We start from the raw sequence: 23,620 nt of genomic DNA on the forward strand, positions 1-23,620 counted from the left end.
GTGGCATATAGTATTCGGGCAAATAACCATTAAACAGATTGTTAGTTGGAGACGCATGTGGGACTGCTGAGCATATTTGGAAAACATTAGAGAAGACGTTACTTTTTCAACATGCTCAATTGTTCTGAGAACTACATTGAGCCATATGGGGATTATCGGCCATGAAGTTCAACACAGATGCCTCAAGTTGTTCTGTGCAATCCCAAAAGGCGTGTTTCCGCCCAGTTTCGAACTGGGGACCTTTCGCGTGTGAGGCGAACGTGATAACCGCTACACTACGGAAACAAGTTCTCGGGAGGGTTTTCCGTCACTTCGTCGAAAGCTCTTGACTTAAAGGTTATTCGGGCTAAGGAAAGAAAACTGCACAATCTTATAGGACTGAAGTACTTTTTCCCGTGCAAAAAAATCTCCGAAATGGCGGTGTCCGCGAAGTTTCTGTAGTGTAGTGGTTATCACGTTTGCCTAACACGCAAAAGGTCCTCGGTTCGAAACCGAGCAGAAACAGCTTTTACGCTACATGTTCAAACGCAGTTGCGAGAACCAAGAAATAGTACGAGTGGATAAACACAAAGGTTCAGGTTGAAAGCCGTGCGCCAGAAGATTGGAGCAAAAAGGATATGCAAGGACCCTGCTTGAAAGCTGAGACATAACAAGCCTTGCGTTGAACTTTTTGTGGAATGTTTCTTCGAAGAGTATGGAAAACATCGATAGGAATTACAAATATTGTTCTCTTGGCATCAAGTACTGCGGACAATTGTCATGAGAAAGCGTGTTTCAAGTAGAGACTCATGCTGGGCTGTTGAGCATATTTGGAGACAAGGAGGGAGGACATTCCGTTATCAAGGAGCTCAAACTGCTCCAAGACCTACATGGAGACAAGGACTTTTTTCACAGCAATAAGGTCTCCTCGTATGCCTCATTGTAATTTGGGCAATCCCAAAACCTGTGTTTACACCCATTGCCGACCTGGGGTCCTGATGCAGGCGAGGGGATGTGATAACAGCTGCACTACAGAAACTGTGCCTTCTCAAGTTTTTGCCTAATTGCTTTTCGTGCTAAGGTACATAAGCCGTGCAAAGTGAAAGGATTCAAGCATGTTTTCCTGCAGAAAGAAATTTCAGATAAATACTATTATTTTTTCATTTATGTAACGTAGTCGCGATTGCATTTGCACGCAAAGGTTATTCAAGTAGCAAATGGTGAGCTAGTCTATGAAAATAACAATGGAGATGCAAGGACTTTGCTTGAAAACTGAGAAGAGACAAGTCTTTCATTGAAATACTTTTGAAAGGTTGTTTCTTAAACTGAGGATAATATCGATTTCTATTAAAGAGACGGTTTGAGTGGCATATAGTATTCGGGCAAATAACCATTAAACAGATTGTTAGTTGGAGACGCATGTGGGACTGCTGAGCATATTTGGAAAACATTAGAGAAGACGTTACTTTTTCAACATGCTTCAATTGTTCTGAGAACTACATTGAGCCATATGGGGATTATCGGCCATGAAGTTCAACACAGATGCCTCAAGTTGTTCTGTGCAATCCCAAAAGGCGTGTTTCCGCCCAGTTTCGAACTGGGGACCTTTCGCGTGTGAGGCGAACGTGATAACCGCTACACTACGGAAACAAGTTCTCGGGAGGGTTTTCCGTCACTTCGTCGAAAGCTCTTGACTTAAAGGTTATTCGGGCTAAGGAAAGAAAACTGCACAATCTTATAGGACTGAAGTACTTTTTCCCGTGCAAAAAAATCTCCGAAATGGCGGTGTCCGCGAAGTTTCTGTAGTGTAGTGGTTATCACGTTTGCCTAACACGCAAAAGGTCCTCGGTTCGAAACCGAGCAGAAACAGCTTTTACGCTACATGTTCAAACGCAGTTGCGAGAACCAAGAAATAGTACGAGTGGATAAACACAAAGGTTCAGGTTGAAAGCCGTGCGCCAGAAGATTGGAGCAAAAGGATATGCAAGGACCCTGCTTGAAAGCTGAGACATAACAAGCCTTGCGTTGAACTTTTTGTGGAATGTTTCTTCGAAGAGTATGGAAAACATCGATAGGAATTACAAATATTGTTCTCTTGGCATCAAGTACTGCGGACAATTGTCATGAGAAAGCGTGTTTCAAGTAGAGACTCATGCTGGGCTGTTGAGCATATTTGGAGACAAGGAGGAGGACATTCCGTTATCAAGGAGCTCAAACTGCTCCAAGACCTACATGGAGACAAGGACTTTTTCACAGCAATAAGGTCTCCTCGTATGCCTCATTGTAATTTGGGCAATCCCAAAACCTGTGTTTAAAACCCATTGCCGACATGGGGTCCTGATGCAGGCGAGGGATGATAACAGCTGCACTACAGAAACTGTGCCCTCAAGTTTTTGCCTAATTGCTTTTCGTGCTAAGGTACATAAGCCGTGCAAAGTGAAAGGATTCAAGCATGTTTTCCTGCGAAAGAAATTTCAGATAAATACTATTATTTTTTCATTTATGTAACGTAGTCGCGATTGCATTTGCACGCAAAGTTATTCAAGTAGCAAATGGTGAGCTAGTCTATGAAAAAACAATGGAGATGCAAGGACTTTGCTTGAAAACTGAGAAGAGACAAGTCTTTCATTGAAATACTTTTGAAAGGTTGTTTCTTAAACTGAGGATAAATCGATTTCTATTAAAGAACGGTTTGAGTGGCATATAGTATTCGGGCAAAATTAAAAAGTATTAGGAGAATCACGGGAATCCCTCAATCGTCCCTTGTGTTGTTCTTTAAACGTCGGTTATCGCAGCTTTTCCCAGTTCAAACATAGGAAAAATCAGGTAACCAAAGTTGGGGGCGCCGAAGTGAGAAAACAAACCTCTTGAACTTAAGTTCTTGAATTGAATTAAATATGCTTAAAATGCTGCATAGAGCGGCAATGTCATGGGTTCAGTGAGACAGGGGTTATGGAGCAAGAGACTCTGGAGCAAACTTCCAGCAATAAGCAGCTTTAAAACCTGTCCCATTGAATGGCACACGGTTAACATGCCGAGGTCTTAGGGATGTACATGCATACAAACGTGCTAAGTTCAATGTTTTGAGAAAATCAATAATTCAATGTTTGCGAGATTTATAAATTTTCAATTAATTATTAAGGATCAGTGCAAATGGGGTATAATAAATTGAAGGTTTAAAGAGGAAGTCTTTCATTAAAACTTAGTGCAATAGATACATTTAAAGAGGTTGAGTGGTAGTATTGGAAAACATTAAAGAGTTATTACGCTGTCTGAAATTGCATTAGACGTATTCAACATGCTCAATTTTTGTCATCCAAGGGGTTTCGCCATTCAACAACCTCAATTGTTGCAACCCAAGGAGTTTGGTCAACACTCGAGAGGCAGAAACGCACATAGGAAAATTTCGGTCCGAAAGCTTACTTAAGTTTGTGGAAAATAAATTTAACTAAGTCTTTCCGCAAAAATAAATGCTTCAAATTTTAGGTTCCGTTAATGTTAAAGAAAACCTCTGAACGAGTAAACCGTATGTGGATCAAAGTTAGGACCGTGGCAAAGTTGGCAAGTATGCGCTGCTAGTAATAAACCTGCTCTTTGGATTTTGAAAGAGGAAACATCTATAATCTGCTCAAGACTGGACAAGTTAAGCTGTTCGTAGCTCATTGTTTGGCAATAAAGGGAACATTCCGACGGGTCCTGTCAGCATGAAGGCTTTTAAGTTCCTTTGCTTTTTTGGCAACCCAAAGGTTCACATGCCTGGAGACAGATATAATCATAGAATGTGCTTTGTTTCAATGCTTGTGAATTAGAAATGAGATCAAGATTTTCAGAAAGAAATTTCATAAATTTTTCTTATGAATTCATTGAAGGTTATCTGATGGGATACAAATAATGAGAGGGCTTGTTTGAAAACTAGAGAACTCTTTTAAATCTAATTGTTCTAAACTGAGAAGGTTTAAAGAAGTTTAGTGCTAAGTTTCGCACCAAACGTTGAGTTGATGGCTGTGACTTGAATAGAAAGAGTTACAATTCAATGCAGAACTCTGCTGTTATTCGGCTAAGGAAAGAAACTGCACAATCTTATAGGACTGAAGTACTTTTTCCCGTGCAAAAAATCTCCGAAATGGCGGTGTCCGCGAGTTTCTGTAGTGTAGTGGTTATCACGTTTGCCTAACACGCAAAAGGTCCTCGGTTCGAAACCGAGCAGAAACAGCTTTTACGCTACATGTTCAAACGCAGTTGCGAGAACCAAGAAATAGTACGAGTGGATAAACACAAAGGTTCAGGTTGAAAGCCGTGCGCCAGAAGATTGGAGCAAAAAGGATATGCAAGGACCCTGCTTGAAAGCTGAGACATAACAAGCCTTGCGTTGAACTTTTGTGGAATGTTTCTTCGAAGAGTATGGAAAACATCGATAGGAATTACAAATATTGTTCTCTTGGCATCAAGTACTGCGGACAATTGTCATGAGAAAGCGTGTTTCAAGTAGAGACTCATGCTGGGCTGTTGAGCATATTTGGAGACAAGGAGGAGGACATTCCGTTATCAAGGAGCTCAAACTGCTCCAAGACCTACATGGAGACAAAGGGCTTTTTCACAGCAATAAGGGCTCTCGATGCCTCATTGTAATTTGGGCAATCCCAAAACCTGTGTTTACACCCATTGCCGACCTGGGGTCCTGATGCAGGCAGGGATGTGATAACAGCTGCACTACAGAAACTGTGCCTTCTCAAGTTTTTGCCTAATTGCTTTCGTGCTAAGGTACATAAGCTGCAAAGTGAAAGGATTCAAGCATGTTTTCCTGCAGAAAAAAATTTCAGATAAATACATTATTTTTCATTTATTTAAAGTATCGCATTGCATTTGCACGAAGGTTTTCAAGAGCAAATGGTGAGCTAGTCTATGAAAATAACAATGGAGATGCAAGGACTTTGCTTGAAAAATGGAAAAGACAAGTCTTTCATTGAAATACTTTTGAAAGGTTGTTTCTAAACTGAGGATAATTCGATTTCTATTAAAGAAAACGGTTTGAGTGGCATATAGTATTCGGCAAATAACCATTAAACAGATTGTTAGTTGGAGGCATGTGGGGCTGCTGAGCATATTTGGAAACATTAGAGAAGACGTTACTTTTCAACATGCTTAATTGTTCTGAGAACTACTTGAGCCATATGGGGATTATCGCCATGAAGTTCAACACAGATGCCTCAAATGTTCTGTGCAATCCCAAAGGCGTGTTTCCGCAGGGTTTTGAACTGGGACCTTTAGGTGAGGCGAACGTGATCCGCTACACTACGGAACAAGTTCTCGGGAGGGTTTTCCGTCCCCCTGTCGAAAGCTCTTGACAAAGGTTATTCGCTAAGGAAAGAAAACTGCACAATCTTATAGGACTGAAGTACTTTTTCCGTGCAAAAAAATCTCCGTAAAGGCGTTCGCGAAGTTTCTGTAGTTAGTGGTTATCACGTTTCTACCAAAAAGGGCCTCGGTTCGAAACCAGCAGAAACGCTTTACGCTACATGTTAAGCAGTTGGAACCAAGAAATAAATCAGTGGATAAACACAAGGTTCAGGTTGAAAGCCGTGGCTAAGATTGAGCAAAGGATATGCAAGGACCTGTTGAAGCTGAGACATAACAAGCCTTGCGTTGAACTTTTTGTGGAATGTTTCTTCGAAAGTATGGAAAACATGATAGGAATTACAAATATTGTTCTCTTGGCATCAATACTGCGGACAAATTTTCATGAAAAGCGTGCAAGTAGAGACTCATGCTGGGCTTTTTGGGATATTTGGGGACAAGGAGGGGGGACATTCCGTTTCAAGGGGCTCAAACTGCTCCAAGACCTACATAGACAAGGACTTTTTCCCCAAAAAGGTCTCCTCTTGCCTCATTGTAATTTGGGCAATCCCCCTGTGTTTACACCTTTTTTCCCACCTGGGGGCCCGATGCGGGAGGGGATGTGATAACAGCTGCCCACAGAAAATTGCCCTCAAGTTTTTCCTTTCTTTTGCTTTTTAAGGTACATAAGCGGAAAGTGAAAGGATTCAAGCTGTTTTTCCGCAAAGAAATTTCAGATAAATATTTTATTTTTCAATGTAACGTAGTGGATTTCATTTGCACCAAAGGTTATTCAAATAGCAAAAGGTGATAGTCTATGAAAAAAAATGGGGTCAAGGGCTTTGCTTGAAAACTGAGAAGAACAAGTCTTTCATTGAAATACTTTTGAAAAGGGTTTTTTCTTATGTGGGACTGCTGAGCATATTTGGAAAACATTAGAGAAGACGTTCTTTTTCAACATGCTTCAATTGTTCTGAGAACTACATTGAGCCATATGGGGGATTATCGGCCATGAAGTTCAACACAGATGCCTCAAGTTGTTCTGTGCAATCCCAAAAGGCGTGTTTCCGCCCAGTTTCGAACTGGGACCTTTCGGTGAGGCGAACGTGATAACCGCTACACTACGGAAACAAGTTCTCGGAGGGTTTTCCGTCACTTCGTCGAAAGCTCTTGACTTAAAGGTTATTCGGCTAAGGAAAAAAACTGCACAATCTTATAGGACTGAAGTACTTTTTCCCGGCAAAAATCTCCGAAATGGCGTGTCCGCGAAGTTTCTGTAGTGTAGTGGTTATCACGTTTGCCTAACACGCAAAAGGTCCTCGGTTCGAAACCAGCAGAAACAGCTTTTACGCTACATGTTCAAACGCAGTTGCGAGAACCAGAAATAGTACAGTGGATAAACACAAAGGTTCAGGTTGAAAGCCGTGCGCCAGAAGATTGGGGCAAAAAGGATATGCAAGGACCCTGCTTGAAAGCTGAGACATAACAAGCCTTGCGTTGAACTTTTTTTGGAATGTTTCTTCGAAGAGTATGGAAAACATCGATAGGAATTACAAATATTGTTCTCTTGGCATCAAGTACTGCGGACAATTGTCATGAGAAAGCGTGTTTCAAGTAGAGACTCATGCTGGGCTGTTGAGCATATTTGGAGACAAGGAGGGAGGACATTCCGTTATCAGGAGCTCAAACTGCTCCAAGACCTACATGGAGACAAGGACTTTTTTCACAGCAATAAGGTCTCCTCGTATGCCTCATTGTAATTTGGGCAATCCCAAAACCTGTGTTTACACCCATTGCCGACCTGGGGTCCTGATGCAGGCGAGGGATGTGATAACAGCTGCACTACAGAAACTGTGCCTTCTCAAGTTTTTGCCTAATTGCTTTTCGTGCTAAGGTACATAAGCGTGCAAAGTGAAAGGATTCAAGCATGTTTTCCTGCAGAAAGAAATTTCAGATAAATACTATTATTTTTCATTTATGTAACGTAGTCGCGATTGCATTTGCACGCAAAGGTATTCAAGTAGCAAATGGTGAGCTAGTCTATGAAAATAACAATGGAGATGCAAGGACTTTGCTTGAAAACTGAGAAGAGACAAGTCTTTCATTGAATACTTTTGAAAGGTTGTTTCTTAAACTGAGGATAATATCGATTTCTATTAAAGAGACGGTTTGAGTGGCATATAGTATTCGGGCAAATAACCATTAAACAGATTGTTAGTTGGAGACGCATGTGGGACTGCTGAGCATATTTGGAAAACATTAGAGAAGAGTTACTTTTTCAACATGCTTTAATTGTTCTGGGAAATACATTGAGCCATATGGGGATTATCGGCCATGAAGTTCAACACAGATGCCTCAAGTTGTTCTGTGCAATCCCAAAAGCGTGTTTTCCGCCCAGTTTGAACTGGGACCTTTCGGGGTGTGGCGACGTGATCTGCTACTACGGAAACAAGTTCTCGGGAGGTTTTCCGTCACTTCGTCAAAGCTCTTGACTTAAAGGTTATTCGGGCTAAGGAAAACTGCACAATCTTATAGGACTGAAGTACTTTTCCCGTGCAAAAAATCTCCGAAATGGCGGTTTTCGAATTTCTGTAGTGAGTGGTTATCACGTTTGCCTAACACGCAAAGGTCCTCGGTTCGAACCCCAGCAGAAACAGCTTTTACGCTACATGTTCAAACGCGTTCGAGAACCAAGAAATAATCGAGTGGATAAACACAAGGTTCAGGTTGAAACCGTGCGAAAGATTGGAGCAAAAAAGGGTATGCAAGGACCCTGCTTGAAAGCTGAACATAACAAGCCTTGCGTTGAACTTTTTGTGGAATGTTTCTTGAAAGTATGGAAAACATCGATAGGATTACAAATATTGTTCTCTTGGCATCAAGTACTGCGGACAATTGTCATGAGAAAAGCGTGTTTCAAGTAAGAGACTCATGCTGGGCTGTTGAGCATATTTGGAGACAAGGAGGGGGGACATTCCGTTATCAAGGGCTCAAACTGCTCCAAGACCTACATGGAGACAAGGACTTTTCAGCAATAAGGTCTCCTCGATGCCTCATTGTAATTTGGCAATCCCAAAACCTGTGTTTACACCCATTGCCGACCTGGGGTCCTGATGCAGGCAGGGGATGTGATAACAGCTGCACTACAGAAACTGTGCCTTCTCAAGTTTTTGCCTAATTGCTTTTCGTGCTAAGGTACATAAGCCGTGCAAAGTGAAAAGGGTTCAAGCATGTTTTCCTGCGAAAGAAATTTCAGATAAATACTATTATTTTTTCATTTAGTAAGTATCGCGATTGCATTTGCAAAAGGTTATTCAAGTAGCAAATGGTGAGCTAGTCTATGAAAATAACAATGGAGATGCAAGGACTTTGCTTGAAACTGAGAAGAGACAAGTCTTTCATTGAATACTTTTGAAAAGGGTTTTTTCTTAAACTGAGGATAATATCGATTTCTATTAAAGAGACGGTTTGAGTGGCATATAGTATTCGGGCAAATAACCATTAAACAGATTGTTAGTTAGACGCATGTGGGGCTGCTGAGCATATTTGGAAAACATTAGAAGACGTTACTTTTCAACATGCTTCAATTGTTCTGAGAACTACTTGAGCCATATGGGGGATTATCGGCCATGAAGTTCAACACAGATGCCTCAAGTTGTTCTGTGCAATCCCAAAAGGCGTGTTTCGCCCGTTTCGGAACTGGGGACCTTTGCGTGTGGCGGACGTGATAAGCTACACTACGGAACAAGTTCCGGGGGGGTTTTCCGTCACTTGTCAAAACTCTTGACTTAAAAGGGTTTTTCGGGCTAAGGAAAAAACTGCACAATCTTATAGGACTGAATATTTTCCCGTGCAAAAAAATCTCCGAAATGGCGTGTCCGAAATTTCTGTAGTGTAGTGGTTATCACGTTTGCCTAACCCAAAAGGTCTGGGTTCGAACCGACAAAACAGCTTTACGCTACATGTTCAAGCAGTTCGAGAACCAGAAATGTACAGTGGATAAACACAAGGTTCAGGTTGAAAGCCGTGCCGAAGATTGGAGCAAAAAGGATATGCAAGGACCCTGCTTGAAAACGAGACATAACAAGCCTTGCGTTGAACTTTTGTGGAATGTTTCTTGAAAGTATGGAAAACATCGATAGGAATTACAAATATTGTTCTCTTGGCATCAAGTACTGCGGACAATTGTCATGAGAAAGCGTGTTTCAATGAGACTCATGCTGGGCTGTTGAGCATATTTGGAGACAAGGAGGGAGGACATTCCGTTATCAAGGAGCTCAAACTGCTCCAAGACCTACATGGAGACAAGGACTTTTTTCACAGCAATAAGGTCTCCTCGTATGCCTCATTGTAATTTGGGCAATCCCAAAACCTGTGTTTACACCCATTGCCGACCTGGGGTCCTGATGCAGGCGAGGGGATGTGATAACAGCTGCACTACAGAAACTGTGCCTTCTCAAGTTTTTGCCTAATTGCTTTTCGTGCTAAGGTACATAAGCCGTGCAAAGTGAAAGGATTCAAGCATGTTTTCCTGCAGAAAGAAATTTCAGTAAATACTATTATTTTTTCATTTATGTAACGTAGTCGCGATTGCATTTGCACGCAAAGGTTATTCAAGTAGCAAATGGTGAGCTAGTCTATGAAAATAACAATGGAGATGCAAGGACTTTGCTTGAAAACTGAGAAGAGACAAGTCTTTCATTGAAATACTTTTGAAAGGTTGTTTCTTAAACTGAGGATAATATCGATTTCTATTAAAGAGACGGTTTGAGTGGCATATAGTATTCGGGCAAATAACCATTAAACAGATTGTTAGTTGGAGACGCATGTGGGACTGCTGAGCATATTTGGAAAACATTAGAGAAGACGTTACTTTTTCAACATGCTTCAATTGTTCTGAGAACTACATTGAGCCATATGGGGGATTATCGGCCATGAAGTTCAACACAGATGCCTCAAGTTGTTCTGTGCAATCCCAAAAGGCGTGTTTCCGCCCAGTTTCGAACTGGGGACCTTTCGCGCGGGAGCCGTGGATAGTTACGCTTAACTTCCCTTAACTTTTACCGTTCGTTCTCAACGGTAGTTCTTAACACTACGGATGTAATATATTTTCGGCCGCACGTATTTTTTCGCGGCGCTGTTCCGTCCCGAATGAATGAATTAATGACAGCGTATAAACAAATAAATTCGAATATTAAATAAGGCGTTTTGCGGTTATTTTGTGGTACCTACGCTCGGTAAGTATTAATAATTTTATTACAAACAGGTTCCTGTTTTATATTGATGTCATCGAGGTATTCTGTCATTATTTCAGCTAACAGATCAGTAGTTTCATTATTCCTATTTGACTTCATTATTGGTTTTCACGTCCCGTTCGTTGGCTTGTCCGTACATAACACTTTTAAGTGAGAATATCGCAGGTAAATGGGACATGTGTGTATGTGTACGTTTGTGTCTCAATATATCAGCTATTATTACCGTGGCCCTGCAATTATATTTGGGTTTAGTTTACGATATGTTTCATTTCCCCCTCACTATATTATTGCTGGTATCATCATCATTATTGGTATTGCCCCCTTTACATGTGCCTTGTGTAACACGTCACGGTCTAGACATACATTTTTTAAAATTATTATTACTTATTACACTATTGTTGTCAAGGCAATAAGTAATGCCATCTCTAATTGTTCATTGTCAGTACTGTCATTCAGCCATCTTAACAAACGCTTTCCTATCTATATGTTTCTATACTTACCATTATTATTATTATTATTATTATTATTATTATTATTATCAGTCAGTTTTAACTATTCAATATAGAACAGGACACAGTACAAATATTGCTGCCTCCACCTTCAGACAATACAGAATTTGTGTAATGCAATTCATATTAACTACCCCTCCCACCCTATCCCTGGATTGACAGCACACAAAAGGGAGATCAGTGGAAAATCATTATAATAACAATAATAATTTTCATGTTGAGAATTTGATAATACTGGGTGATAGAGCTACACAAGGTTGTGTATCAAAATGACAAAACATAAGGTCAAGGGCATAAAGAACCTACCATTTATACAGCATCATGATGTACAGTTCCCATGAAAATATAAACCGTCCCCAAATTTTACTGTCCAGGTCTCTGTTTTAGAGTTAATGTTATTTCATTATAGCGAGAATTCTTTGGTCATCAACTGTATAGGTCCACCTTGGCCTACCAGGCCCTTTGTGATTACTGAGCTCACCAGTGCTCTCGTTCTTAATGATGTTCCAAGCGGTTGACTTTGGTAAGCTTAAGGTTTGGCCAATGTCTCTGACTGTTTTTTCATATATCCCAGCCTCATAATGGCTTCCTTCCATTGGCATACCTTATAATTGTACTGAAGAAGCAATTGAACACACCTGACTAATCAGAAACACATGTGAAACCATTTGTCCTGAACATTATGGCACCCTGAAAATATGCATGTACATCCCCAATTCTAAAAAAGTTGAGACGGTAAATTAAATGCAAATAAAACAGAAAGCAGTCATTTTTAAATTTGCCCAAATTTAATAAGCGTTATTAAAAGAAATGGTGATGTTACACAGTGGTAAACACTCGACTGTCCCAACTTTTTTGGAGCGTGTTGCAGTCAACAGATTTGAAATGAGTGTATATTTTCAAAAAACAATTAAATTCACAAGGTAAAACATCAAATAATGTGCTGTTGTAGTGTTTTAAATATAGTACAGGGTAAATAAAATGTACAATATTTAACATTATCACTCCCTTTTGTTTTATTAGCATTTTCCACAATGTCTCGGCTTTTTTGGAATTGGGGTTGTATGTATGTATAGAGAGTGCTGTTATTTCTACAGGGTGAAATCAAAATGTATTAAAATAATCTTTCATAAGAGCTGAGAGCTGATAGCTGCACTTAACCACATGTAAATTGTTTGATTACAAATCTAAAATTATGAAGTACAGAACCAAGTAAAGAAAATACGGCTTTGTCCCTAACGTTATGGAGCTCACTGTATATAAAAATATAATTTCTGCTTCAGAAGTGGCCCATGAAGTACTTGGCAAAAGCAGACCAATGCCAGTACTTCTCTTAACACCCAAGCTCCAGGAGCTCGAGCTACAGGAAACCCAGCAGCCGCGGCAGCACGCGACTGCAGGGAGTCCGACTGCATGTGTGCCAGTTGTCACCTTGCAGCCTCGGTAAATCCGCCTGCTCCAGTCCCAGCCCCAATCCCATTTCATGCTTGTGCATATCAACCCTGCTAATACTGTTACGAACGAAAATACAAATATAGCTTTACATTTATACTTGGCTGTTTATGTGTTTATTAAGAATTGTAATATGTAATGTTGTAATCCTATTTGTACTGTTGCAATAATTGATCCGATGTAAAGACTTTGATAACTTTATATGTATTGATTCGGCAGAAAAGATTTCCTGATCCTCTCCATAATAAAATGGAGGTGGAGAACAAATATCACGTTAGTATCAAACCTAAAAAGAAGAAGCGATATCTGAGACACTTCTGCGAAGAACGAATCGATTACGAACGATTATTTATTTGCCCACGGGTGGATTCGAACCCCAGTTTCCGTGGGACGGCGTTACACCTATACACGGCTGGCCGGCGCGTGTGAGGCGAACGTGATAACCGCTACACTACGGAAACAAGTTCTCGGGAGGGTTTTCCGTCACTTCGTCGAAAGCTCTTGACTTAAAGGTTATTCGGCTAAGGAAAGAAAACTGCACAATCTTATAGGACTGAAGTACTTTTTCCCGTGCAAAAAAATCTCCGAAATGGCGGTGTCCGCGAAGTTTCTGTAGTGTAGTGGTTATCACGTTTGCCTAACACGCAAAAGGTCCTCGGTTCGAAACCGAGCAGAAACAGCTTTTACGCTACATGTTCAAACGCAGTTGCGAGAACCAAGAAATAGTACGAGTGGATAAACACAAAGGTTCAGGTTGAAAGCCGTGCGCCAGAAGATTGGAGCAAAAAGGATATGCAAGGACCCTGCTTGAAAGCTGAGACATAACAAGCCTTGCGTTGAACTTTTTGTGGAATGTTTCTTCGAAGAGTATGGAAAACATCGATAGGAATTACAAATATTGTTCTCTTGGCATCAAGTACTGCGGACAATTGTCATGAGAAAGCGTGTTTCAAGTAGAGACTCATGCTGGGCTGTTGAGCATATTTGGAGACAAGGAGGGAGGACATTCCGTTATCAAGGAGCTCAAACTGCTCCAAGACCTACATGGAGACAAGGACTTTTTTCACAGCAATAAGGTCTCCTCGTATGCCTCATTGTAATTTGGGCAATCCCAAAACCTGTGTTTACACCCATTGCCGACCTGGGGTCCTGATGCAGGCGAGGGGATGTGATAACAGCTGCACTACAGAAACTGTGCCTTCTCAAGTTTTTGCCTAATTGCTTTTCGTGCTAAGGTACATAAGCCGTGCAAAGTGAAAGGATTCAAGCATGTTTTCCTGCAGAAAGAAATTTCAGATAAATACTATTCTTTTTTCATTTATGTAACGTAGTCGCGATTGCATTTGCACGCAAAGGTTATTCAAGTAGCAAATGGTGAGCTAGTCTATGAAAATAACAATGGAGATGCAAGGACTTTGCTTGAAAACTGAGAAGAGACAAGTCTTTCATTGAAATACTTTTGAAAGGTTGTTTCTTAAACTGAGGATAATATCGATTTCTATTAAAGAGACGGTTTGAGTGGCATATAGTATTCGGGCAAATAACCATTAAACAGATTGTTAGTTGGAGACGCATGTGGGACTGCTGAGCATATTTGGAAAACATTAGAGAAGACGTTACTTTTTCAACATGCTTCAATTGTTCTGAGAACTACATTGAGCCATATGGGGGATTATCGGCCATGAAGTTCAACACAGATGCCTCAAGTTGTTCTGTGCAATCCCAAAAGGCGTGTTTCCGCCCAGTTTCGAACTGGGGACCTTTCGCGCGGGAGCCGTGGATAGTTACGCTTAACTTCCCTTAACTTTTACCGTTCGTTCTCAACGGTAGTTCTTAACACTACGGATGTAATATATTTTCGGCCGCACGTATTTTTTCGCGGCGCTGTTCCGTCCCGAATGAATGAATTAATGACAGCGTATAAACAAATAAATTCGAATATTAAATAAGGCGTTTTGCGGTTATTTTGTGGTACCTACGCTTCGGTAAGTATTAATAATTTTATTACAAACAGGTTCCTGTTTTATATTGATGTCATCGAGGTATTCTGTCATTATTTCAGCTAACAGATCAGTAGTTTCATTATTCCTATTTGACTTCATTATTGGTTTTCACGTCCCGTTCGTTGGCTTGTCCGTACATAACACTTTTAAGTGAGAATATCGCAGGTAAATGGGACATGTGTGTATGTGTACGTTTGTGTCTCAATATATCAGCTATTATTACCGTGGCCCTGCAATTATATTTGGGTTTAGTTTACGATATGTTTCATTTCCCCCTCACTATATTATTGCTGGTATCATCATCATTATTGGTATTGCCCCCTTTACATGTGCCTTGTGTAACACGTCACGGTCTAGACATACATTTTTTAAAATTATTATTACTTATTACACTATTGTTGTCAAGGCAATACGTAATGCCATCTCTAATTGTTCATTGTCAGTACTGTCATTCAGCCGTCTTAACAAACGCTTTCCTATCTAAATGTTTCTATACTTACCATTATTATTATTATTATTATTATTATTATTATTATTATCAGTCAGTTTTAACTATTCAATATAGAACAGGACACAGTACAAATATTGCTGCCTCCACCTTCAGACAATACAGAATTTGTGTAATGCAATTCATATTAACTACCCCTCCCACCCTATCCCCTGGATTGACAGCACACAAAAAGGGAGATCAGTGGAAAATCATTATAATAACAATAATAATTTTCATGTTGAGAATTTGATAATACTGGGTGATAGAGCTACACAAGGTTGTGTATCAAAATGACAAAACATAAGGTCAAGGGCATAAAGAACCTACCATTTATACAGCATCATGATGTACAGTTCCCATGAAAATATAAACCGTCCCCAAATTTTACTGTCCAGGTCTCTGTTTTAGAGTTAATGTTATTTCATTATAGCGAGAATTCTTTGGTCATCAACTGTATAGGTCCACCTTGGCCTACCAGGCCCTTTGTGATTACTGAGCTCACCAGTGCTCTCGTTCTTAATGATGTTCCAAGCGGTTGACTTTGGTAAGCTTAAGGTTTGGCCAATGTCTCTGACTGTTTTTTCATATATCCCAGCCTCATAATGGCTTCCTTCCATTGGCATACCTTATAATTGTACTGAAGAAGCAATTGAACACACCTGACTAATCAGAAACACATGTGAAACCATTTGTCCTGAACATTATGGCACCCTGAAAATATGCATGTACATCCCCAATTCTAAAAAAGTTGAGATGGTAAATTAATTGCAAATAAAACAAAAAGCAGTCATTTTTAAATTTGCCCAAATTTAATAAGCGTTATTAAAAGAAATGGTGATGTTACACAGTGGTAAACACTCGACTGTCCCAACTTTTTTGGAGCGTGTTGCAGTCAACAGATTTGAAATGAGTGTATATTTTCAAAAAACAATTAAATTCACAAGGTAAAACATCAAATAATGTGCTGTTGTAGTGTTTTAAATATAGTACAGGGTAAATAAAATGTACAATATTTAACATTATCACTCCCTTTTGTTTTTATTAGCATTTTCCACAATGTCTCGGCTTTTTTGGAATTGGGGTTGTATGTATGTATAGAGAGTGCTGTTATTTCTACAGGGTGAAATCAAAATGTATTAAAATAATCTTTCATAAGAGCTGAGAGCTGATAGCTGCACTTTAACCACATGTAAATTGTTTGATTACAAATCTAAAATTATGAAGTACAGAACCAAGTAAAGAAAATACGGCTTTGTCCCTAACGTTATGGAGCTCACTGTATATAAAAATATAATTTCTGCTTCAGAAGTGGCCCATGAAGTACTTGGCAAAAGCAGACCAATGCCAGTACTTCTCTTAACACCCAAGCTCCAGGAGCTCGAGCTACAGGAAACCCAGCAGCCGCGGCAGCACGCGACTGCAGGGAGTCCGACTGCATGTGTGCCAGTTGTCACCTTGCAGCCTCGGTAAATCCGCCTGCTCCAGTCCCAGCCCCAATCCCATTTCATGCTTGTGCATATCAACCCTGCTAATACTGTTACGAACGAAAATACAAATATAGCTTTACATTTATACTTGGCTGTTTATGTGTTTATTAAGAATTGTAATATGTAATGTTGTAATCCTATTTGTACTGTTGCAATAATTGATCCGATGTAAAGACTTTGATAACTTTATATGTATTGATTCGGCAGAAAAGATTTCCTGATCCTCTCCATAATAAAATGGAGGTGGAGAACAAATATCACGTTAGTATCAAACCTAAAAAAGAAGAAGCGATATCTGAGACACTTCTGCGAAGAACGAATCGATTACGAACGATTATTTATTTGCCCACGGGTGGATTCGAACCCCAGTTTCCGTGGGACGGCGTTACACCTATACACGGCTGGCCGGCGCGTGTGAGGCGAACGTGATAACCGCTACACTACGGAAACAAGTTCTCGGGAGGGTTTTCCGTCACTTCGTCGAAAGCTCTTGACTTAAAGGTTATTCGGGCTAAGGAAAGAAAACTGCACAATCTTATAGGACTGAAGTACTTTTTCCCGTGCAAAAAAATCTCCGAAATGGCGGTGTCCGCGAAGTTTCTGTAGTGTAGTGGTTATCACGTTTGCCTAACACGCAAAAGGTCCTCGGTTCGAAACCGAGCAGAAACAGCTTTTACGCTACATGTTCAAACGCAGTTGCGAGAACCAAGAAATAGTACGAGTGGATAAACACAAAGGTTCAGGTTGAAAGCCGTGCGCCAGAAGATTGGAGCAAAAAGGATATGCAAGGACCCTGCTTGAAAGCTGAGACATAACAAGCCTTGCGTTGAACTTTTTGTGGAATGTTTCTTCGAAGAGTATGGAAAACATCGATAGGAATTACAAATATTGTTCTCTTGGCATCAAGTACTGCGGACAATTGTCATGAGAAAGCGTGTTTCAAGTAGAGACTCATGCTGGGCTGTTGAGCATATTTGGAGACAAGGAGGGAGGACATTCCGTTATCAAGGAGCTCAAACTGCTCCAAGACCTACATGGAGACAAGGACTTTTTTCACAGCAATAAGGTCTCCTCGTATGCCTCATTGTAATTTGGGCAATCCCAAAACCTGTGTTTACACCCATTGCCGACCTGGGGTCCTGATGCAGGCGAGGGGATGTGATAACAGCTGCACTACAGAAACTGTGCCTTCTCAAGTTTTTGCCTAATTGCTTTTCGTGCTAAGGTACATAAGCCGTGCAAAGTGAAAGGATTCAAGCATGTTTTCCTGCAGAAAAAATTTCAGATAAATACTATTCTTTTTTCATTTATGTAACGTAGTCGCGATTGCATTTGCACGCAAAGGTTATTCAAGTAGCAAATGGTGAGCTAGTCTATGAAAATAACAATGGAGATGCAAGGACTTTGCTTGAAAACTGAGAAGAGACAAGTCTTTCATTGAAATACTTTTGAAAGGTTGTTTCTTAAACTGAGGATAATATCGATTTCTATTAAAGAGACGGTTTGAGTGGCATATAGTATTCGGGCAAATAACCATTAAACAGATTGTTAGTTGGAGACGCATGTGGGACTGCTGAGCATATTTGGAAAACATTAGAGAAGACGTTACTTTTTCAACATGCTTCAATTGTTCTGAGAACTACATTGAGCCATATGGGGGATTATCGGCCATGAAGTTCAACACAGATGCCTCAAGTTGTTCTGTGCAATCCCAAAAGGCGTGTTTCCGCCCAGTTTCGAACTGGGGACCTTTCGCGTGTGAGGCGAACGTGATAACCGCTACACTACGGAAACAAGTTCTCGGGAGGGTTTTCCGTCACTTCGTCGAAAGCTCTTGACTTAAAGGTTATTCGGGCTAAGGAAAGAAAACTGCACAATCTTATAGGACTGAAGTACTTTTTCCCGTGCAAAAAAATCTCCGAAATGGCTGTGTCCGCGAAGTTTCTGTAGTGTAGTGGTTATCACGTTTGCCTAACACGCAAAAGGTCCTCCGTTCGAAACCGAGCAGAAACAGCTTTTACGCTACATGTTCAAACGCAGTTGCGAGAACCAAGAAATAGTACGAGTGGATAAACACAAAGGTTCAGGTTGAAAGCCGTGCGCCAGAAGATTGGAGCAAAAAGGATATGCAAGGACCCTGCTTGAAAGCTGAGACATAACAAGCCTTGCGTTGAACTTTTTGTGGAATGTTTCTTCGAAGAGTATGGAAAACATCGATAGGAATTACAAATATTGTTCTCTTGGCATCAAGTACTGCGGACAATTGTCATGAGAAAGCGTGTTTCAAGTAGAGACTCATGCTGGGCTGTTGAGCATATTTGGAGACAAGGAGGGAGGACATTCCGTTATCAAGGAGCTCAAACTGCTCCAAGACCTACATGGAGACAAGGACTTTTTTCACAGCAATAAGGTCTCCTCGTATGCCTCATTGTAATTTGGGTAATCCCAAAACCTGTGTTTACACCCATTGCCGACCTGGGGTCCTGATGCAGGCGAGGGGATGTGATAACAGCTGCACTACAGAAACTGTGCCTTCTCAAGTTTTTGCCTAATTGCTTTTCGTGCTAAGGTACATAAGCCGTGCAAAGTGAAAGGATTCAAGCATGTTTTCCTGCAGAAAGAAATTTCAGATAAATACTATTATTTTTCATTTATGTAACGTAGTCGCGATTGCATTTGCACGCAAAGGTTATTCAAGTAGCAAATGGTGAGCTAGTCTATGAAAATAACAATGGAGATGCAAGGACTTTGCTTGAAAACTGAGAAGAGACAAGTCTTTCATTGAAATACTTTTGAAAGGTTGTTTCTTAAACTGAGGATAATATCGATTTCTATTAAAGAGACGGTTTGAGTGGCATATAGTATTCGGGCAAATAACCATTAAACAGATTGTTAGTTGGAGACGCATGTGGGACTGCTGAGCATATTTGGAAAACATTAGAGAAGACGTTACTTTTTCAACATGCTTCAATTGTTCTGAGAACTACATTGAGCCATATGGGGGATTATCGGCCATGAAGTTCAACACAGATGCCTCAAGTTGTTCTGTGCAATCCCAAAAGGCGTGTTTCCGCCCAGTTTCGAACTGAGGACCTGGCGCGCGGGAGCCGTGGATAGTTACGCTTAACTTCCCTTAACTTTTACCGTTCCTTCTCAACGGTAGTTCTTAACACTACGGATGTAATATATTTTCGGCCGCGCGTATTTTTTCGCGGCGCTGTTCCGTCCCGGATGAATGAATGACAGCGTATAGACAAATAAATTTGAATATTAAATAAGGCGTTTTGCGGTTATTTTGCGGTACTTACGCTTCGGTAAGTCTTAATAATTTTATTACGAACAGGTTCCTGTTTTATATTGATGTCATCGAGGTATTCTGTCATTATTTCAGCTAAAAGATCAGTAGTTTCATTTTTCCTATTTGACTTCGTTATTGGTTTTCACGTCCCGTTTGTTGGTTTGTCCGTACATAATAACACTTCTAAGTGAGAATATCGCAGGTAAATGGGACATGTGTATATGTGCACGTTTGTGTCTCAATACATCAGCTATTATTATCATGGCCCTGCAATCATATTAGGGTTTAGTTTACGATATGTTTAATTTCCCCCTCACTATATTATTGCTGGTATCATCATCATTATTGGTATTGCCCCCTTTACATGTGCCTTGTGTAACACGTCACGGTCTAGACATACATTTTTCAAAATTATTATTACTTATTACACTATTGTTGTCAAGGCAATAAGTAATGCCATCTCTAATTGTTCATTGTCAGTACTGTCATTCAGCCGTCTTAACAAACGCTTTCTTATCTATATGTTTCTATACTTACCATTATTATTATTATTATTAGTCAGTTTAACTATTCAATATAGAACAGGACACAGTACAAATATTGCTGCCTCCACCTTCAGACAATACAGAATTTGTGTAATGCAATTCATATTAACTACCCCTCCCACCCTATCCCCTGGATTGACAGCACACAAAAAAGGGAGATCAGTGGAAAATCATTATAATAACAATAATAATTTTCATGTTGAGAATTTGATAATACTGGGTGATAGAGCTACACAAGGTTGTGCATCAAAATGGCAAAACATAAGGTCAAGGGCATAAAGAACCTACCATTTATACAGCATCATGATGTACCTTTCCCATGAAAATATAAACCCTCCCCAAATTTTACTGTCCAGGTCTCTGTTTTAGAGTTAATGTTATTTCACTATAGCGAGAATTCTTTGGTCATCAACTGTATAGGTCCACCTTGGCCTACCAGGCCCTTTGTGATTACTGAGCTCACCAGTGCTCTCGTTCTTAATGATGTTGCAAGCGGTTGACTTTGGTAAGCTTAAGGTTTGGCCTATGTCTCTGACTGTTTTTTCATATATCCCAGCCTCATAATGGCTTCCTACCATTGGCACACCTTATAATTGTACTGGAGAAGCAATTGAACACACCTGACTAATCAGAAACAAACGTGAAACCATTTGTCCTGAACATTATGGCACCCTGAAAATATGTAGGTACATCCCCAATTCTAAAAAAGTTGAGACGGTAAATGAAATGCAAATAAAACAGAAAGCAGTAATTTTTAAACTTTGACTTGAAAAATATTGCCCAAATTTAATAAGCGTAATTAAAAGAAATGGTGATGTTACGTAGTGGTAAACACTCGACTGTCCCAACTTTTTTGGAGCGTGTTGCAGTCAACATATTTGTAATGAGTGTATATTTTCAAAAAACAATTAAATTCACAAGGTAAAACGTCAAATAATGTGCTGCTGTAGGGTTTTAAATATAGTACAGGGTAAATAAAATGTACAATATTTAACATTATCACTCCTTTTTGTTTTTATTAGCATTTTCCATACTGCCTTAGCTTTTTTGGAATTGGGGTTGTATGTATGTATAGAGAGCGCTGTTATTTCTACAGGGTGAAATCAAAATGTATAAAAAAAATCTTTCATAAGAGCTGAGAGCTGATAGCTGCACTTTAACCACATGTAAATTGTTTGATTACAAATCTAAAATGATGAAGTACAGAACCAAGTAACGAAAATACGGCTTTGTCCCTAACGTTATGGAGCTCACTGTATATAAAAATATAATTTCTGCTTCAGAAGTGGCCCATGAAGTACTTGGCAAAAGCGGACCAATGCCAGTACTTCTCTTAACACCCAAGCTCCAGGAGCTCGAGCTTCAGGAAACCCAGCAGCCGCGGCATCACGCGACTGCAGGGAGTCCGACTGCATGTGTGCCAGTTGTCACCTTGCAGCCTCGGTAAATCCGCCTGCTCCAGTCCCAGCCCCAATCCCATTTCGTGCTTGTGCATATCAACCCTGCTAATACTGTTACGAACAAAAATACAAATATAGCTTTACATTTATACTTGGCTGTTTATGTGTTTATTAAGAATTGTAATATGTAACGTTGTAATCCTATTTGTACTGTTGCAATAATTGATCCGATGTAAATACTTTGAAAACTTAACATGTATTGATTCGGCAGAAAAGATTTCCTGATCCTCTCCATAATTAAATGGAGGTGGAGAACAAATATCACGTTAATATCAAACCTAAAAAAAGAAGAAGCGTCATCCGAGACACTTCTGTGAAGAACAAATCAATTACGAACGATTATTTATTTGCCCGCGGGCGGATTCGAACCCTGGTTTCCGCGGGACGGCGTTACACCTATACACGGCTGGCCGGCGCGTGTGAGGCGAACGTGATAACCGCTACACTACGGAAACAAGTTCTCGGGAGGGTTTTCCGTCACTTCGTCGAAAGCTCTTGACTTAAAGGTTATTCGGGCTAAGGAAAGAAAACTGCACAATCTTATAGGACTGAAGTACTTTTTCCCGTGCAAAAAAATCTCCGAAATGGCGGCGTCCGCGAAGTTTCTGTAGTGTAGTGGTTATCACGTTTGCCTAACACGCAAAAGGTCCTCGGTTCGAAACCGAGCAGAAACAGCTTTTACGCTACATGTTCAAACGCAGTTGCGCGAACCAAGAAATAGTACGAGTGGATAAACACAAAGGTTCAGGTTGAAAGCCGTGCGCCAGAAGATTGGAGCAAAAAGGATATGCAAGGACCCTGCTTGAAAGCTGAGACATAACAAGCCTTGCGTTGAATTTTTTGTGGAATGTTTCTTCGAAGAGTATGGAAAACATCGATAGGAATTACAAATATTGTTCTCTTGGCATCAAGTACTGCAGACAATTGTCATGAGAAAGCGTGTTTCAAGTAGAGACTCATGCTGGGCTGTTGAGCATATTTGGAGACAAGGAGGGAGGACATTCCGTTATCAAGGAGCTCAAACTGCTCCAAGACCTACATGGAGACAAGGACTTTTTTCACAGCAATAAGGTCTCCTCGTATGCCTCATTGTAATTTGGGCAATCCCAAAACCTGTGTTTACACCATTGCCGACCTGGGGTCCTGATGCAGGCGAGGGATGTGATAACAGCTGCACTACAGAAACTGTGCCTTCTCAAGTTTTTGCCTAATTGCTTTTCGTGCTAAGGTACATAAGCCGTGCAAAGTGAAAGGATTCAAGCATGTTTTCCTGCAGAAAGAAATTTCAAAAATACTATTATTTTTCATTTATGTAACGTAGTCGCGATTGCATTTGCACGCAAAGGTTATTCAAGTAGCAAATGGTGAGCTAGTCTATGAAAATAACAATGGAGATGCAAGGACTTTGCTTGAAAACTGAGAAGAGACAAGTCTTTCATTGAAATACTTTTGAAAGGTTGTTTCTTAAACTGAGGATAATATCGATTTCTATTAAAGAGACGGTTTGAGTGGCATATAGTATTCGGGCAAATAACCATTAAACAGATTGTTAGTTGGAGACGCATGTGGGACTGCTGAGCATATTTGGAAAACATTAGAGAAGACGTTACTTTTCACATGCTCAATTGTTCTGAGAACTACATTGAGCCATATGGGGATATCGGCCATGAGTTCAACACAGATGCTCAACGTTGTTCTGTGCAATCCCAAAAGCGTGTTTCCGCCCAGTTTCGAACTGGGGACCTTTCGCGTGTGAGGCGAACGTGATAACCGCTACACTACGGAAACAAGTTCTCGGGAGGGTTTTC

The 23,620-nt window shown here is 40.3% G+C and overlaps 12 non-coding genes across 12 annotated transcripts; 8 read left to right on the forward strand and 4 right to left on the reverse strand.

Moving 5' to 3' along the window:
- Positions 1-212: 212 nt before the first annotated feature.
- Positions 213-285, reverse strand: trnav-cac (transfer RNA valine (anticodon CAC)). The gene has a single exon. It is a non-coding gene; the product is annotated as a tRNA-Val (tRNA).
- Positions 286-431: 146 nt separating this feature from the next.
- On the forward strand, positions 432-504 carry trnav-aac (transfer RNA valine (anticodon AAC)). Its single transcript has one exon. It is a non-coding gene; the product is annotated as a tRNA-Val (tRNA).
- Positions 505-1,556: 1,052 nt separating this feature from the next.
- On the reverse strand, positions 1,557-1,629 carry trnav-cac (transfer RNA valine (anticodon CAC)). The gene has a single exon. It is a non-coding gene; the product is annotated as a tRNA-Val (tRNA).
- Positions 1,630-1,775: 146 nt separating this feature from the next.
- Positions 1,776-1,848, forward strand: trnav-aac (transfer RNA valine (anticodon AAC)). Its single transcript has one exon. It is a non-coding gene; the product is annotated as a tRNA-Val (tRNA).
- Positions 1,849-4,118: 2,270 nt separating this feature from the next.
- Positions 4,119-4,191, forward strand: trnav-aac (transfer RNA valine (anticodon AAC)). The gene has a single exon. It is a non-coding gene; the product is annotated as a tRNA-Val (tRNA).
- A 2,392-nt stretch (positions 4,192-6,583) lies between these two features.
- Positions 6,584-6,655, forward strand: trnav-aac (transfer RNA valine (anticodon AAC)). Its single transcript has one exon. It is a non-coding gene; the product is annotated as a tRNA-Val (tRNA).
- Positions 6,656-13,135: 6,480 nt separating this feature from the next.
- trnav-aac (transfer RNA valine (anticodon AAC)) lies at positions 13,136-13,208 on the forward strand. Its single transcript has one exon. It is a non-coding gene; the product is annotated as a tRNA-Val (tRNA).
- Positions 13,209-17,105: 3,897 nt separating this feature from the next.
- On the forward strand, positions 17,106-17,178 carry trnav-aac (transfer RNA valine (anticodon AAC)). The gene has a single exon. It is a non-coding gene; the product is annotated as a tRNA-Val (tRNA).
- A 1,052-nt stretch (positions 17,179-18,230) lies between these two features.
- Positions 18,231-18,303, reverse strand: trnav-cac (transfer RNA valine (anticodon CAC)). Its single transcript has one exon. It is a non-coding gene; the product is annotated as a tRNA-Val (tRNA).
- A 146-nt stretch (positions 18,304-18,449) lies between these two features.
- Positions 18,450-18,522, forward strand: trnav-aac (transfer RNA valine (anticodon AAC)). The gene has a single exon. It is a non-coding gene; the product is annotated as a tRNA-Val (tRNA).
- Positions 18,523-22,413: 3,891 nt separating this feature from the next.
- On the forward strand, positions 22,414-22,486 carry trnav-aac (transfer RNA valine (anticodon AAC)). Its single transcript has one exon. It is a non-coding gene; the product is annotated as a tRNA-Val (tRNA).
- Positions 22,487-23,527: 1,041 nt separating this feature from the next.
- On the reverse strand, positions 23,528-23,600 carry trnav-cac (transfer RNA valine (anticodon CAC)). The gene has a single exon. It is a non-coding gene; the product is annotated as a tRNA-Val (tRNA).
- Positions 23,601-23,620: the final 20 nt, after the last annotated feature.

Source organism: Anguilla rostrata, chromosome 14 (genome assembly GCF_018555375.3).
Source record: "Anguilla rostrata isolate EN2019 chromosome 14, ASM1855537v3, whole genome shotgun sequence".
Lineage (NCBI taxonomy): Eukaryota > Metazoa > Chordata > Actinopteri > Anguilliformes > Anguillidae > Anguilla > Anguilla rostrata.